General features: G+C 40.3%; 1 non-coding gene across 1 annotated transcript; it reads left to right on the top strand.

Annotated features, from left to right (window-relative positions):
- The first annotated feature begins 3907 nt into the window (after nucleotides 1–3907).
- LOC131235744 (small nucleolar RNA R71) lies at nucleotides 3908–4014 on the top strand. The gene has a single exon (XR_009166266.1). It is a non-coding gene; the product is annotated as a small nucleolar RNA R71 (small nucleolar RNA).
- The last annotated feature ends 13142 nt before the right edge of the window (nucleotides 4015–17156 follow it).

Consider the following 17156-nt stretch of genomic DNA (forward strand, 5'->3'; position numbering starts at 1 on the left):
GTCAATCGGATGGCGGGAACCATGTGATCTTGCATTCTGGACCATTTTCGGGCCTTTTTAATGTGAACGGCTTGATTTCCTCGGGTCCCTGGCATGTGAATTCTTCAGTCTTAGTTCTCTGGAGTGCGTCCCTTACTCTGGTGACTTTGGAACATCAAATCCACGCTTGTAGTACTCTTTTTCCATCAACGCTCCTGATTTCATCCTGTAACAAAAATATAATTAAAATATTTCATTAAGCATTATCATGTATGTAAAATCATGCACTAATTAGGGTCTGATATGCAATATTCGACCCTCATCACAACCCCCAACCAGCATTTTGCTAGTCCCGAGCAAAACATGCGAAAAAAATAATTTCAGAAATAAAGGACAATTCCTGTGAACCCGAGTGACTTATGAACAGATAGCTGAGATGTGAAAATTCTAAGATTCATGAATGGTAAGTAGAATTTTCTCCTGAAATCAACCTCACAGTAAACTTCATAATCAAGTTCAACATATTAATCCATTAATTAGAACATTCCTAAACATGGAGTTCCACAGGTGTATAGTATAATCTCAGCTTACAATCATTAAGAGTTCCAATAATCAATTTCATGCTAAAATTGGTAATTAACAACAGAATTCCTGACAACCAACACTAGCATTTTAGAAATTTTATTTTTATTTTTATTTTTTATTTTTTATTTTCTTTATGAACAGTACGCCAAGGAAGGGAATCAAATCCTCACCTACAGGGAGCAAACCTATGGTGAAAACTCGTCGCCTCATTTTTTTTATAAGTCAACTATGGGGAATCAAATCTACACCTATAGGGAGCAAACCTATGGTGAAGATTATGTGACTTAGCCTTTTAATTCTTCTTTTTACTAAGTTAATCATTCAGTTATCGAACCAAAACTTAATGTGCAAGCGAGATGTGATATGTGAAATCATGACTCAATCAATGTTTACAACGTCTAATTATGGATTAACAATTCAAAATTGACTGTGAAATCAAGCAGATGGCCGAATCCAAGAGTCATTAGTTACCAACATCATGTATCTTATAATGTTAAAATCACAACTATCCTTCAAAATCACTTTGAATTCAATAGAAATTCAGAAAAAATTTTAAAATTTTCACAAATTTTGCTCAAGACCAAGAAAATACTGATTAGGTACCCTAATCTCCCACCCCCAACCTAAAATCTACATTGTCCTCAATGTAAAAGAAATAAACAAGCAATGCACATGGGACAACGAGAATAAAAGAGGAGTGATGAAAAGATAATACCGGATAGAGAATCAAGAAGCTTTCTCAAAATTTGTGAAAAATTTCAACGTAAAAGCGAGTTAGCACAAGAGAGAAATCAACATAAGCAAAAATAACAAAAAGAAAAACAAAAGAAGATCCTACCTATACCACTTTCGCAGTGCTCTCGATTGCATTTAGCGCATGCAACAAGCCTTTAAACCCCTAGGTTACCCCTAGTGGACGAGTTGTAGTCTCGTGAGAGTTTGCGTAATGTTACCCACAAACATTGAAGTAACTAACTAAGAAAAATGAAAATGAATGAAATAAAAAGCAATACAATAAAGCAAAAGGCTGGGTTGCCTCCCATGAGCGCTAAGTTTAACGTCTTCAGCCAGACAAGAACGGACCATGAATGAAATAATCTTTATAACCAGGGTCCGCCAAAGAAATTACCTCAACACTTTCATTAACCGATCCTAGACAAGTGATGTGAGTTCCCTGACATTGTCATCAAATAATTTAAGGACTTCTGCTCGAACGACTTCTTCTATGTTAGGATCACGCTTCCTTTGCATGTTATGCGATATTACCACAGCATGATCCATCCATACAGTGGGGCATACTCCCTGGATTTTTTCTATCTTCCGTTCAATTGCTGCCTTATATGTTCTAAGAACATTAAGCAGCCTGCTCGCCTTTGTCTTCTCAGAGTTACAAACTGTGCTGTCAGGAAGAGTCTCAGAGGGATGAAGAGGTTCCACTTTCGCTCTCCATTTTTCAGTCTCCAATATAGGAGTAGAGTCGAGCAATGCATTGACTTCATGGATGGGACTATCAATGTCAAAATCCATGCCCGATTGTGCTAAGCAGGTCTCAAGAGGATCTTCAAAAGATGTACGGAAGGAGTCCTGCACAAGGCTCTCGATCATGTCCACTTCAAATATGTCATCTAAATCTGAGGGTTGTTGTCCTGCATTAAAAACATTGAGTTTAATATTCATGTTACCAAAGAACAATTTCATAACTCCATTCCTGCAATTGATACTAGCATTAGATGTTGCCAAAAATGGACGACCCAAAATGACTGGGATTTGACTATGAAGATTCTGGACAGGCTAAGTATCTATAACTATGAAATCCATTGGAAAATAAAATTTATCAACCTGGATTAACACATCTTCAATAACACCCCGGGGCACCTTGATAGATCTATCGGCTAGTTGTAATGTTACCTTAGTCGGTTTCAACTCACCAAGTCCTAGCTGCTCATAAACCGAATATGGTAACAAATTGACACTCGCCCCTAAATCAAGTAATGCCTTCCCGATCTTATGATCTCCTATGCCGCAAGAAATGGTGGGAGCTCCTGGATCCCTAAATTTAGGAGGGGTGTTATGTTGAATCATGGAGCTGAGCTGCTCTGCAAGGAAGACTTTCTTATGAACATTCTGCTTACGCTTTTGAGTGCATAAATCTTTAAGAAACTTAGCGTAAGCAGGGACTTGCTTGATAGCGTCAAGCAACGGGATGTTGACTTGCACTTTTTGAAACACATCCAAGATTTCATCATAGTTATTTCTTTTCTTTATTGGTGCCGACGTTGAGGAAAGGGTGCTTTGGGCACATAAGGTGGCACATTAGTGGCTCTTGGAGAGTCAGAGAGCTTTTGGACTTCGGATGCATTGGTATGGCTCTCTGCTTCATCTTGATCTTCTGTTTTAGAATTTGATTCATCCTCAGGCATCTCTATTCTGTTATCAATCTGCTTGCCTGACCTAAGGGTAGGGATCGATTTGGCCTGTTCATGATATTGCCCTTGGTTGGAATTAGAGTCAATCTCATACTGTCCCTTTGGATTAGCCTCAGGTTGGCTAGGAACTTGCCCTTCTCTCTCTCACTCAATGTGGCAGCTAGTTGACCCATTTGTACTTCCAACTTGGCAATGGATTGTGCATTTGCATGTAAGCTTCGCTGGTGGCCAGTGAGGTTTGTTGGGTGTCTTTTGGAATTGGAGAGAACTCCGCATGAAAAGATGGAGTGTATCCTCAAGAGATGATTTCCTTGATTGTGTAGGCAATTGTTGATATTGTGGAAACTGTTGAGGTTGTTGATTGCCAACTTGGAGGTGTGGTTGCATGGGAGGATTTCCGATGGTCCTCCTTGTTGTGGTCCTTTTGCCCAAGAGAAATTTGGATGTCTAGCCCACCCGGGTTGTATGTGTTCGAGTAAGGATCATTCCCAGATTTTTGAAAAGTGTTCATAGCATGAACTTGTTCAGAGAGAAGTTCTGGGAATGCTGCACCAGATGGACAAGACCGCATAGGATGGGACGGACTAGAACATGTGGCATATGCCTCGACTTGAGCTGTTTGTGGTGGTCCATTATTTAATACCAGAGCATCAACTTTCTTTGTCAGGTTATCAAGCTTGGCGCTCAGCTCTGGCATGACTCCTATCTCATATATACCACCTCTCTTCTGTGGTTGGGGACTTCTGTCACCTCTATTTGAATAATCCCATTGCTGGGAATTTTCGCACAAGGTTTCAAAGAAGTTCCACGCTTCGACATCACTTTTGGTCATGAATGACCCTCCATTGGTGGCATCAACCATGCGACGGTTCTGTGTCAGACCGTCATAGAAGTATTGAACTTGTTGCCACTTCTCAAAACCATGGTGAGGACATTTAAGAAGCAAGTCCTTCCATCTTTCCCAACATTCATGAAAGTGCTCGCCCTCTTTTTGTGTGAAGTTAGTAATTTCTCTACGGAGGGCATTGGTGGGAAGAACTTGTTTAATAACTTCTTAGACATTTGATACAATGTAGTGATAGATACAACTTCTATAGAATTAAAAAATGCTTTATCCTTATCATTCAATGAAAAAGGAAAAAGGCGTAGGCGGATCAAATCGTCTGAGAAGTTTTGGAACTTAAAGGTGGAGCAAATGTTTAAGAATTCTTTCACATGATGATATGGGTCCTTGTCCAATCCATAAAAGGATGGCAACAATTGTATGACTCCAGGTTTAAGTTCAAAGTGTGCTGCTGTAGTGGTTGGCAACACTATGCATGAAGGCGCATTAAATTGGACAGGAGCTGAATAATCTTTGAGAGCTTTAACTTCAGTCTCATTCGCCATTTCAACAAGATTATTTCTCAATCTTTCACGAATTGTTCTTTCAATCTCAGGATCAAACGGTGCTAGTTCTATATTCAGAGATCTACGTCCTAGCATAAACTATGTTATTGCAATGTAAGAAAGAAAACTAAACTAAGAAGCAACCTAAGAGAAATAAAACTAGACCTAGAAACTATGAGATTCTAAAACAAGTTAAAACTATGTAAATAAGAATGGGAAGAAAGAACCCGGAAAAGGAGATGATTGATGTCTGAAGAATAGGGAGCTCCTCCTTCACTTCCAATTTGGAGATCTATGTTAGAATCTAACTTAGAAATTTATGTCAGGATCCTACAAAACAGGAAATAGGTTAGTTTCTAAAATCAAGAAAAGAACTCTAAGTTAGAAAAAATCCTAAGCTATGAATTATGATAAGAGAGAATCCCAAATTCAATTTGGAACGAAACAGTCCCCGGCAACGGCGCCAAAAACTTGATGTTTTATTTAAACCAACATGATTTAAATGATTTTTAAACTCGCAAGTATACGAATCAGATGTAGATACGGTACGTATTACGAGATCGTTCCCACGAGGACTGGTCGTCACAATTCAAATCTATGATTCTCCTTAACTAATCCAACAAATAATGGAATGAATTACTAAGCACAATTTTATGAAAAACAATTAATTAAGAACATGGAAGAAAATTCAATCAGAGAGAGAGCACTAGGACTTTCGAATCCACCCCTAATTATCCTAACCCTTGTTTTGTCTGTTGATTCACCTTGATCTAGATTGATACCACTTATACAGAGAAAGCACAATCTGTGTCCTTAATCGGGCATACAGACTGTCTAATTCCTTTAAGCAATGCCATGAATGACATATCCCATGTCCTTGGTCAGGCACATGGAATGTACATTCATTAAAGCACCCTGTTTCTTCCTCTATAGGAAACTTGTTCTTGATCAGACACAAGCACCTATAATAAGCATCCAAACAACATCCATATATATACTTTAATCAAGTTCATAGATGGAGAAGTATAGAATTTAAACCCATAAAGCCCACTTAAAGAAAGAAACAAATTAATTGAAATTCAAAGTAAATCAACCAATACAAGAGCTAATCAAATTAGGGGCTTCATCTCAGCCCTAGCTGAGAGATTAGTGACCCATAAAATCCATAAAAAATATTAAATAAAATTCATAAAAAAAAACGTCAAACCAAACAATCTCTCTCTCTTCTTTCTTCTCTTTCTTCTCTCCCTTGCTCCAGATCTGGAATCCCCTGGTTCTGAATGCCTTTCCCACGTCCAAAACTCCCCTTTTATAGCTGCTGGATGGCTGGGGTCGGTGGCAGAGTCGTAGAAGGACTCGGAGTACAAATTTTTGCAGCCGTGATCGGTGGGCCCCACAGAGGTATTTTCTGGAAAATACACCCCGTCCATTGGATTCAGAACGAAAATTCAGTCAAGAATGGGTGGATTCGAAGGTCCATTAGCGCGGCCCACAGAAGAAATTTCAAAAAAACTCAGTTTTGAACGTCCCGGGGCAGTCTACTTTTGGCCTCTGTACCGCACACGTGTGTACGCATGGGCGAGGAATATCAACATGGTTTTGAAGCTCTCGAAGCCCTCTACACGATGGACGGATCAGATCTTCCGGAAGGTTGACGAGTGGGGCCCACTAATTTTCGCAAAAACTGGCAGCGTCCGTGCGTTTCGCGGACGCCAAACCGACGCTGCGATGATGGTTGGGTCCATTATTGGACTTTTCACAGGAATCCACGCCGTCCATTGGTTTCAGCTCGAAAAATCAGTAGGAATTGACTGGTTTTGGGGTGGATTCGGTGCAACCCAATCATGCTGAGATCTTTTTGAACGTTATAGGGCAGCCCGCTTGTGACCTCTGTAGCTCACACGTGTGCACTTATGGGCATAAACGGAAAACATGATTTTGTAGATATTGAGCCCTTCTACACGATGAACGGTTTAGATTAACCGTACGTGCTACCGGTGGGGCCCACAGCTGTCCGTAAAAAATGGATTTCCGTCCGTTACGCGCGCTGAAACGGAAACTTCCGTTTTTGAAATAAGAAAGTCGGGTCAGCGCTGCTGACCGACTTTAGTCCGTTCGGTGCTCAGGCAGTGCACATGTGCACTGTGTACACACGCTATAGATATAGGTCCACTGTGATGATTTCGAGAAATCCAATCCGTCCATCCTATTGCTCATCTTCTTTAAACCGTTTAAGTCAAATTTGAAGTATATCCAGATTGTAGGTGGGCCTAAAATTGGAGATTAATGGGCTGATGTGTCCATTGACCCACTTCTCGAGATATCCAATGGTTGAAATTTAATATGTACGGTTTATTTATGGCATCCAGGCTATGCATGAAGTTTCGAGTCAATCGGATGGCGGGAACCATGTGATCTTGCATTCTGGACCATTTTCGGGCCTTTTTAATGTGAACGGCTTGATTTCCTCGGGTCCCTGGCATGTGAATTCTTCAGTCTTAGTTCTCTGGAGTGCGTCCCTTACTCTGGTGACTTTGGAACATCAAATCCACGCTTGTAGTACTCTTTTTCCATCAACGCTCCTGATTTCATCCTGTAACAAAAATATAATTAAAATATTTCATTAAGCATTATCATGTATGTAAAATCATGCACTAATTAGGGTCTGATATACAATATACTATCCAACAAGTTTGCCTAAAACATCTTGCAATTTTCGATACATATTGAAGTGTATTTGATATGTATCGAAGCTATCGCTATGGATTATAACCGTAGCCATTATTGTAGTCAATAAAAGTTTGTGTAAATTTTTTTATTTTTTTATTTTTTTAACATGGAGAACATTATTCTACCTACAATTTTCTCTAATACATATTTATATAAATATGAATATATAAGCATATAAAAAACAAATCACTCTTTTTTTTTCATTTCTTTCTTTATTCATTTAACAAGAATATCTTCTAAACCAAAACTAGTTACTTGACGTACCATATATGATTTTGGGGTAAGAGAAGCTACTTTAGCCAACTAGCCTTGTTATTTTCCAAGATTCCATCAGGTCGATGGTCGAAAATCCATTTCATTCACTTCGCGAACAATTTCAATCACTTTGCGGTCAATTTCATTTATTTCATTTACTTTGCGATCAATTCCATGCATTTCACGGTCAATCCCAGCGATTCCCCTTCACTTCACGGTCAATTCCATGCATTTCACGGTCATTTTCGGCGATTTCGTTTAGATTCACGGTCATTTCCATGCACTCACGGTCAATTTCCTTCACTTCACGGTCATTGCCACGCATTTCACGATCAATTCGCTTCACTTCAGTGTCATTTTTATGCATTTCACGGTCATTTCCGGTGATTCCATTTAGATTCACGGTCATTTCCATGCACTTCATGGTGAATTGCCTTCACTTCACGGTCATTTTCGGTGATTCCATTTAGATTCACGGTCATTTCCATGCACTTCATGGTGAATTGCCTTCACTTCACGGTCATTTCTACGCATTTCATGGCCAATTCGCTTCACTTCACGGTCATTTCCATGCATTTCATGGTCATTCCCAGCAATTCCGTTTAGATTCACGGTCATTTTTCCCAGCAATTCCGTTTAGATTCATGGTCATTTCCATGCACTTCACGGTCAATTCCCTTCACTTCGTCATTTCCGTGCATTTCACGGTCATTTTGCTTCACTTCACGGTCATTTCCATGCATTTCACGATCATTTCTGGCAATTCCGTTTAGATTCACAGTCATTTCCATGCACTTCACGGTCAATTCCCATCACTTCACGGTCATTTCCATGCATTTCATGGTCAATTCGATTCACTTTAGTGTCATTTCTATGCATTTCACGGTCATTTCCCGCGATTCCATTTAGATTCACGGTCATTTCCATGCACTTCACAGTCAATTGCCTTCACTTCACGGTCATTTCCACGCATTTCATGGTCAATTCGCTTCACTTCACGGTCATTTCTATGCATTTCACGATCATTTTTGGTGATTCCGTTTAGATTCACGGTCATTTCTATGCACTTCATGGTCAATTCCCTTCACTTCACGGTCATTTCCATGCATTTCACGGTCATTTCCATGCGATTCTGTTTAACTTCACGGTCATTTCCATGCACTTCACGGTCAATTCCCTTCACTTCAAGGTCATCTCCAAGCATTTCACGGTCAATTCGTTTCACTTCAGTGTCATTTTCATGCATTTCACGGTCATTTCCATGCACTTCACAGTCATTTCCCTTCACTTCACAGTCATTTCCATGCATTTCACGATTAATTCAATTCACTTCAGTGTCATTTGTATGCATTTCACGGTCATTTTCGGCGATTCCGTCTAGAATCACGGTCATTTCCATGCACTTCACAGTCAATTGCCTTCACTTCACGGCCATTTCCACACATTTCACGGTCAATTCGCTTCACTTCACGGACATTTCCATGCATTTCACGGTCATTTTCAGCGATTCCGTTTAGATTCACGGTCATTTCCATGCACTTCACGGTCCATTCCCTTCACTTCATGGTCATTTCCAACACTTCACAGTCATTTCGTTTCACTTCGCGGTTATTTCCATGCATTTCATGGTCATTTTCGGCGATTCCATTTAAATCACGGTCATTTCCATGCACTTCACTGCCTACACTTCACAGTTATTTCCACGCATTTCACGGTCAATTCGATTCCCTTCACGGTCATTTCCATGCGTTTCACGGTCATTTCCAGCGATTCCGTTTAGATTTACGGTCATTTCCATGCACTTCACGGTTAATTCCCTTCACTTCACGATCATTTCCATGCATTTCACGGTCATTTCGCTTCACTTCACGGTCATTTCCATGCATCTCATGATCATTTCCAGTGATTCTGTTTAACTTTATGGTCACTTCCATGTACTTCACGATCAATTCCCTTCACTTCACGGTCATTTCCATGCATTTCACGGTCAATTCACTTCAGTTCACAGTCATTTCCATGCATTTCACAGTCATTTTCAGCGATTCCATTTAGATTCACGGTCATTTCCATGCACTTCACGATCAACTCCCTTCACTTCACGGTCATTTCCATGCATTTCACGATCAATTCCCTTCACTTCACCGTCATTTTCATGCATTTCACGGTCATTTTCGGCGATTCCGTTTAGATTCACGGTCATTTCCATGTACTTCACGATCAATTCCCTTCACTTCACGGTCATTTCTATGCATTTCACGGTCATTTCGCTTCACTTCACGTTCATTGCCCTGCCTGTTACAGTCATTTGCGGCGATTTCGGTTAGATGCAGGGTCATTTCCATGCACTTCACGGTAAATTTCCTGCCCTTCACGCTCATTTCCATGCATTTCATGATCATTTCGTTTCAATTCACTGTCATTTCCATGCATTTCACGGTCATTTTGCTTCACTTCACAATCATTTCCATACATTTCATGGTCATTTCTAGTGATTTCGTTTAGATTTCACAGTCATTTCCATGCCGCAGTCAATTCACTTCACTTCACGGTCATTTCTATACATTTCAAGGTCACTTCCGGCGATTCTGTTTAGATTCACGGCCATTTCCATGCACTTCACGGTCAATTCCCTTTACTTCACAGTCATTTTCACGCATTTCATGGTCAATTTGCTTCACTTCACGATCATTTCCGGTGATTCCGTTTAGATTCACGGTCATTTCCATGCACTTCACGGTCAATTCCCTTCACTTCACGGTCATTTCAATTAACCGTGAAATGCGTGGAAATGACCGTGAAGTGAAGGCAATTGACCCTGAAGTGCATGGAAATGACCGTGAATCTAAACAGAATCGCTGAAAATGACCGTGAAATGCATGAAAATGACCGTGTAGTGAAGCGAATTGACCGTGAAATGCATGGAAATGACCGTGAAGTGCTTGGAAATGACAGTGAATGTAAACGCAATCACCGAAAATGACAATGAAATGCATGGAAATGACCGTGAAGTGAAGCGAATTTACCGTGAAATGCATGGAAATGACCATGAAGTGAAGGGAATTGACCGTGAAGTGCATGGAATTGACCGTGAATCTAAACGGAATCGCCAAAAATGACTGTGAAATGCATGGAAATGACCGTGAAGTGAAGCGAATTAACCGTGAAATGCGTGAACATGACCGTGAAGTGAAGGCAATTGATCGTGAAATGCATGGAAATGACCGTGAATCTAAACGGAATCGCCGAAAATGACCATGAAATGCATGGAAATGACCGTAAAGTGAAGCGAATTGACCGTGAAATGCGTGGAAATGACTGTGAAGTGAAGGCAATTGACCATGAAGTGCATGGAAATGACCGTGAATCTAAATTGAATTGCCGGAAATGACCGTGAAATGAATGGAAATGACCATGTAGTGAAGCGAATTGACTGTGAAATGCGTGGAAACGACCGTGAAGTGAAGGGAATTGATCGTGAAGTGCTTGGAAATGACCGTGAATCTAAACGGAACCGTCAGAAATGACCATGAAATGCGTGGAAATGACCGTGAAGTGAAGCGAATTGACCGTGAAATGCTTGGAAATGACCGTGAAGTGAAGAGAATTGACTGTGAAGTGCATGGAAATGGCCGTGAATCTAAACGAAATCACCGAAAACGACCATGAAATACATGGAAATGACCGTGAAGTGAACCGAATTGCCCGTGAAATGCGTGGAAATGACCATGAAGTGAAGGCAATTGACCGTAAAGTGCATGGAAATGACCGTGAATCTAAACAGAATCACCGAAAATGACCGTGAAATGCATGGAAATGGCCGTGTAGTGAAGCGAATTGACTGTGAAATGCATGGAAATGATCGTGAAGTGAAGGGAATTGACCGTGAAGTGCTTGGAAATGATCGTGAATCTAAACGAAATCGCTGGAAATGACTGTGAAATGCATGGAAATGACCATGAAGTGAAAGGAATTGACCGTGAAATGCACAGAAATGATCATGAAGTGAAGGGAATTGACTGTGAAGTGCATGGAAATGACCGTGAATCTAAATGGAATAGTCGGAAATGACCGTGAAATGCATGGAAATGACCCTGAAGTGAACTGAATTGACCGTGAAATGCATGGAAATGACCGTGAAGTGAAGGGAATTGACAGTAAAGTGCATGGAAATGACCGTGAAGTTAAATGGAATTGTTGGAAATGACCATAAAATGCAGGGAAATGACTTTGAAGTGAAGCGAAATGACCGTGAAATACATGGAAATGCCCTTGAAGTGAAGGGAATTGACCGTGAAGTGCATGGAAATGACCGTGAATCTAAATGGAATCCCCGGAAATGACCGTGAAATGCATGGAAATGAACGTGAAGTGAAGCAAAATGACCGTGAAATGCATAGAAATGACCGTGAAGTGAAGGGAATTGATCGTGAAGTACATGGAAATGACCGTGAATCTAATCGAAATCGCCGAAAATGACCGTGAAATGCATGAAAATGACTGTGAAGTGAAGGGAATTGACCATGAAATGCATGGAAATGACCGTGAAGTGAAGGGAATTGACCGTGAAATGCATGGAAATGACCGTGAAGTGAAGCGAAATGACCGTGAAATGCATGGAAATGACCGTGAAGTGAAGCGAATTGACCGTGAAATGCATGGAAATGACCGTGAAGTGAAGGGAATTGACCGTGAAGTGCATGGAAATGACCGTGAAGTGAAACGGAATTGCTGGAAATGACCGTGAAATGCATGAAAATGACCGTGAAGTGAAGCGAAATGACCGTGAAATGCATGGAAATGACCGTGAAGTGAAGGGAATTGACCGTGAAGTGCATGGAAATGACCGTGAATCTAAACGGAATCGCCGGAAATGACCGTGAAATGCATGGAAATGACCGTGAAGTGAAGCGAATTGACCGTGAAATGCATGGAAATGACCGTGAAGTGAAGGGAATTGACCGTGAAATGCATGGAAATGACCGTGAAATGAAACAGAATCGTCGGAAATGACCGTGAAATGCATGGAAATAATCGTGTAGTGAAGCAAATTGACCGTGAAATGCATGGAAATGACCGTGAAGTGAAGGGAATTGATCGTGAAGTGCATGGAAATGACCATGAATCTAAATGGAATCGCCAGAAATGACCATGAAATGCATGGAAATAACCGTGAAGTGAAGCGAATTGACCGTGAAATGTGTGGAAATGACCGAGAAGTGAAGGCAATTGACTGTGAATCTAAACGGAATCGTCGAAAATGACCGTGAAATGCATGGAAATGACCCTAAAGTGAAGTGAATTGACCGTGAAATGCATGGAAATGACCATGAAGTGAAGGGAATTGACCGTGAAGTGCATGGAAATGACCGTGAATCTAAACAGAATCGCCTAAAATGACCGTGAAATGCATGGAAATGACCGTGAAGTGAAGGGAATTGACCGTGAAGTGCATGGAAATGACCGTGAATCTAAACGGAATCGCCGGAATGACCGTGAAATGAATGGAAATGACCGTGAAGTGCATGGAAATGACCATGAATCTAAACGGAATCGCCGAAAATGATCGTGAAATGCATGGAAATGACCGTGAAATGAAGCGAATTGACCGTGAAATGCGTGGAAATGACCGTGAAGTGAAGGCAATTAACCGTGAAGTGCATGGAAATGACCGTGAATCTAAACAGAATCGCCAGAAATGACCGTGAAATGCATAGAAATGACACTGAAGTGAAGCGAATTGACCGTTAAATGCTTGGAAATGACCGTGAAGTGAAGGGAATTGACCGTGAATCTAAACAGAATTGCCGAAAATGACCGTGAAATGCATGGAATTGACCGTGAAGTGAAGGGGAATCGCTGGGATTGATCGTGAAATGCATGGAATTGATCGCGAAGTAAATGAAATTAACCGCAAACTGATTGAAATTGTCCGTGAAGTGAATGAAATTGTAACACCATCTACCTAATGGAATATTGGAAAATAACAAGGTTAGTTGGCTAAATTAGCTTCTCTTACCCCAAAATCATATATGGTACGTCAAGTAACTAATTTTGGTTTAGAAGATATTCTTGTTAAATGAATAGAGAAAGAAATGAAAAAAAGAGAGAAAATTTTTTATATGCTTATATATACATATTTATATAAATATGTATTAGAGAAAATTGTAGGTAGAATAAAGTTCTCCATGTAAAAATAAAAAATTAAAAATAAAATAAAAAATTACATAGACTTTTACGGACTACAGTTATGGCTACAGCTATAATCCATAGCGATAGCTTCGATACATATCAAATACACTCCGATATGTATCGAAAATTGTCGGATTTTTTAGGCAAACTTGCTAGACAGTTCTGGACCTTTTTTGATCAATCGAAAGACATTCGATACATATCGAAGTACATATCGAAAGACCTTCGATACATAGCAAAAGAGAAATCGAAAAAGCATGGGCTGTGGTTATGGCTACGGTTATAATCGGTAACAATAGGTTCCGGACTCTTTTTTTTCCTATTGTAATCCCCACCGCCTTTGTGGGTCCTTTTATAAGGTATGTGTTATATCCAAACCGTCCATCTATTTGGCGAACTTGTATTAAGTCTTGAGACGAAAAATAAGACAGATCTAGCTATCAAGTGGACCACACTGTAGAAGGCAGTGGAGGATTGAACGTCTACCATTGAAACCCTTTTAGGCGTCGCAGAAGTTTTGGATCATGTTGAAATTTGTTTTTCCTCTTCATCTATGTCTTTGTGACCTTATGAATAGATGGGATGAAAAATAAATATTATGGTGGGCCCTACAAAATTTTTAATGGTGAAAATCAATTTTTCCACTACTCTTTGTGGTGTGGTCCAGTTAATCATTGGGTATGATTTTCTTTTTTTTATAATGCTCCGAAATGATCTCGAAATATGGATGAACAGCGTGGATATAATAAATACATGACTGTGGGGCCATGTAACTTTGATATCTTTTGAACCGTTCGTACAACCTGCAGTTCGAGGAGCGTCAGAGGCTGATCCTCTTGCGGAAGGAAAAGGAGGGGCATTTTCGACTTTTGGGAAGCCATCCGTACATATGGAGCTTATTTTTGAAAGGTAAAAAGAAGTGGGCCTACACATGTAAATGGGCATAAATGGGTTGTACAGCTGTAAATTTCTCATTACACGTAACCGATTGGCTACTCCCCTCTGCCCCTAGCCAATGACCGGTGGTCGGTGCTACGTGGGACCCAAAATGATGCATGTACTTCATCCATGTTGCCCATCTATTTTTTTTTTCTAGATCATTTTATAGTATGAGACCAATGTTGAATGAACATTGACCATTAAAAACCTCTCGGGGGCATAAAAGTTTTAGATCATTCTAATCTTTATTTTTTTCCCTTCATCTGGGTCTATATAACCTAGCCAACAGATTAGTTGTCAAATAAACAGTACAGTGTTCCTTAGGAGGATTTTAATGATGGATAATCACTATTGTTTTCCTGTGGTGTGGTCCACCTGAGATTTATATTCCTCTCAATTTTTTGACCAAGTGCTGAAATTAACTGTAAAAATGGATGAATAGCACGGATGAAACACATACATCATGGTGGGCCCCACAGAGCACCGAACATCACCACCGGGCTCGTGGCAGGGGATTAGCCAATCTGTTTCCCTACGATTGGGACCCTAGGTAGGGTAGGCCCACCTTTGGTGGGCCACATTTCGTATGATGATGATTCTTAGGACAGTACATGATAGCCTTGCAGAAGATGGAGATAACCCTTTACATGTCTCGCATGTGTATCCAGACCGTCAAAATTGTAGGCCATAGTTTATAAGCCCAATGCCATAGGAAACGGACGATCCAAGCCATCCGATTGTTAGCTTTGAAATCTATGGTTAAAATCGGAAAACAATCAACCGTCCAAATCCAAGATTTCAATGTCCATAAACCAGAGGAGATGATCGTCTATCAATCTGAGACTAGGGATGTGGCCCATCCAATGTGGGGCCACGATTCAAATTAAACGATCCAGACTTGAACAAAATAGTAGGTTTATTTGGTTCTCTGACTGTTGGATTAGTGGACATTTATTGGATGGTTAAAAATAAAAATTCAATGGTCTTATTTCAACAAACAGTGTATAGAATCATAGGCTAGGATTGTTCAACCAAATCTAATTTTGGATCCGTGACTTATCGACCGTCAGCTCCAACTAGGTAAGTATATATTGTGCGTGCGATAATTAAAGTGCCAAGCGTCGGAGGCGGCTGGAGTATCAAATAGCTCCCCCACAGTGTGACGGGAGAGCGCTACTTCGGCATCTGGCTTAGGCGGAACCGGGGCCACCGAGGTAGTTGGGACCCCTGAACGTGGGGTTCACTTTAATACATTCACCTTATATCCACTCCGTCCATCCTTTTTTTAAAACTCATTTTAAGGCATGATTTAAAAAATGAAGTAGATATAAATTTTAAGTGGACCATAATATAAAAAATAGTGGTAATCAACTATTAGAATTTTTTCATGGTACAAGTTTTGGATCAAGCTGATATTTCTGTGGTATTTTCATCGAGGTCTTTATAACCATATCAACCGGTTGGATGGCAAATAAATATTTTGATAGCCCCTTGAGTTTTTAATGGCGGGGATTCAATCATGAATATTTCACGTAGCATGTTCCCTAAAATTTTGAATTTCTTTCATTTTTGGTATAATGCCGTCAAATAAGCTGTTAAAATGATGGATGGTGTGTTTGTAAGGCACATACATCACAATAGGTTCTAATTAGGCATCCACCTACCACGGTCGACCAAACTGCGCCTCAAGGATTGTGTGGGAATGTGGTGTCATGACGGTACAGATAAAATGGAAACCGATTGGCAGCCATGAGCCAATGACTAGTGGTGGGTGCTATGTGGGCCCCACCATGGTGTATGTGTTTCATTGATGCTATCTGCCCATTCCTTCGTATCATTTTAAGGCATGAGCTCAAAATAGAGGTTGATCCAAATCTCAAGTGAACCATACAATGTTAATTGAAGGTCTACCATTAAAATCTTCTTAAGAGCCGTAAAAGTTTTGGATCGAGCTGATATATATTTTTTCCCAACGCCAAAGTTTATATGACCTTTAGATATCAAATAACCATTACAGTGGGCCTTAAGAGGTTTTTAATGGTGGACATTTAATTACTATTATTTTCCCATGGTGTGGTCCACCTTAGATTTAGATCTACTTCATTTTTGGGACCAAGTTCTAAAATTATCTTTCAAAATGGATGAACAACATGGTTAAAACACATACATTATGATGGGGTTCGCATAGCACCAACCACTAGCCACCCAGCACTAGCCAAACCATCATAGTCAGGGGTAGAGTTGGGCAACGAACCGAGTCGGATTGGATTTGGTTCAACCCAATTCGGTCTGAAATTCACATGGTTCGACCCCGAACCCGATCTGATCCAAGGCTAAGTCCGAGACATCGGACCCGAACCGATCCGATGCGCAGTTGGCCTGACTCGAACCGAGTTCGACTCGGTCAAGGAAATCGAGTCGGATCGGGTTGGGTACAATTCGGATAGATTTTTTTAACAGTAAAAATCATTATCATTGCTACTATTTTCAGTGTAGTCCATTTGAGCTTTAGATATGATTCAATTTTTTTTTCATATGCTCTAAAATATTCATGAAAAATAGATAAACGGTATAGATATAATAAATACATCATTGTGAGCCACGTAATATTGATCTCATGTGAGCCGTTCATATAACTCGGAACTTAAGGCGCGTACAGCTATG

This window comes from Magnolia sinica, chromosome 19, assembly GCF_029962835.1.
Source record: "Magnolia sinica isolate HGM2019 chromosome 19, MsV1, whole genome shotgun sequence".
In the NCBI taxonomy this organism is placed as follows: Eukaryota; Viridiplantae; Streptophyta; class Magnoliopsida; order Magnoliales; family Magnoliaceae; genus Magnolia; species Magnolia sinica.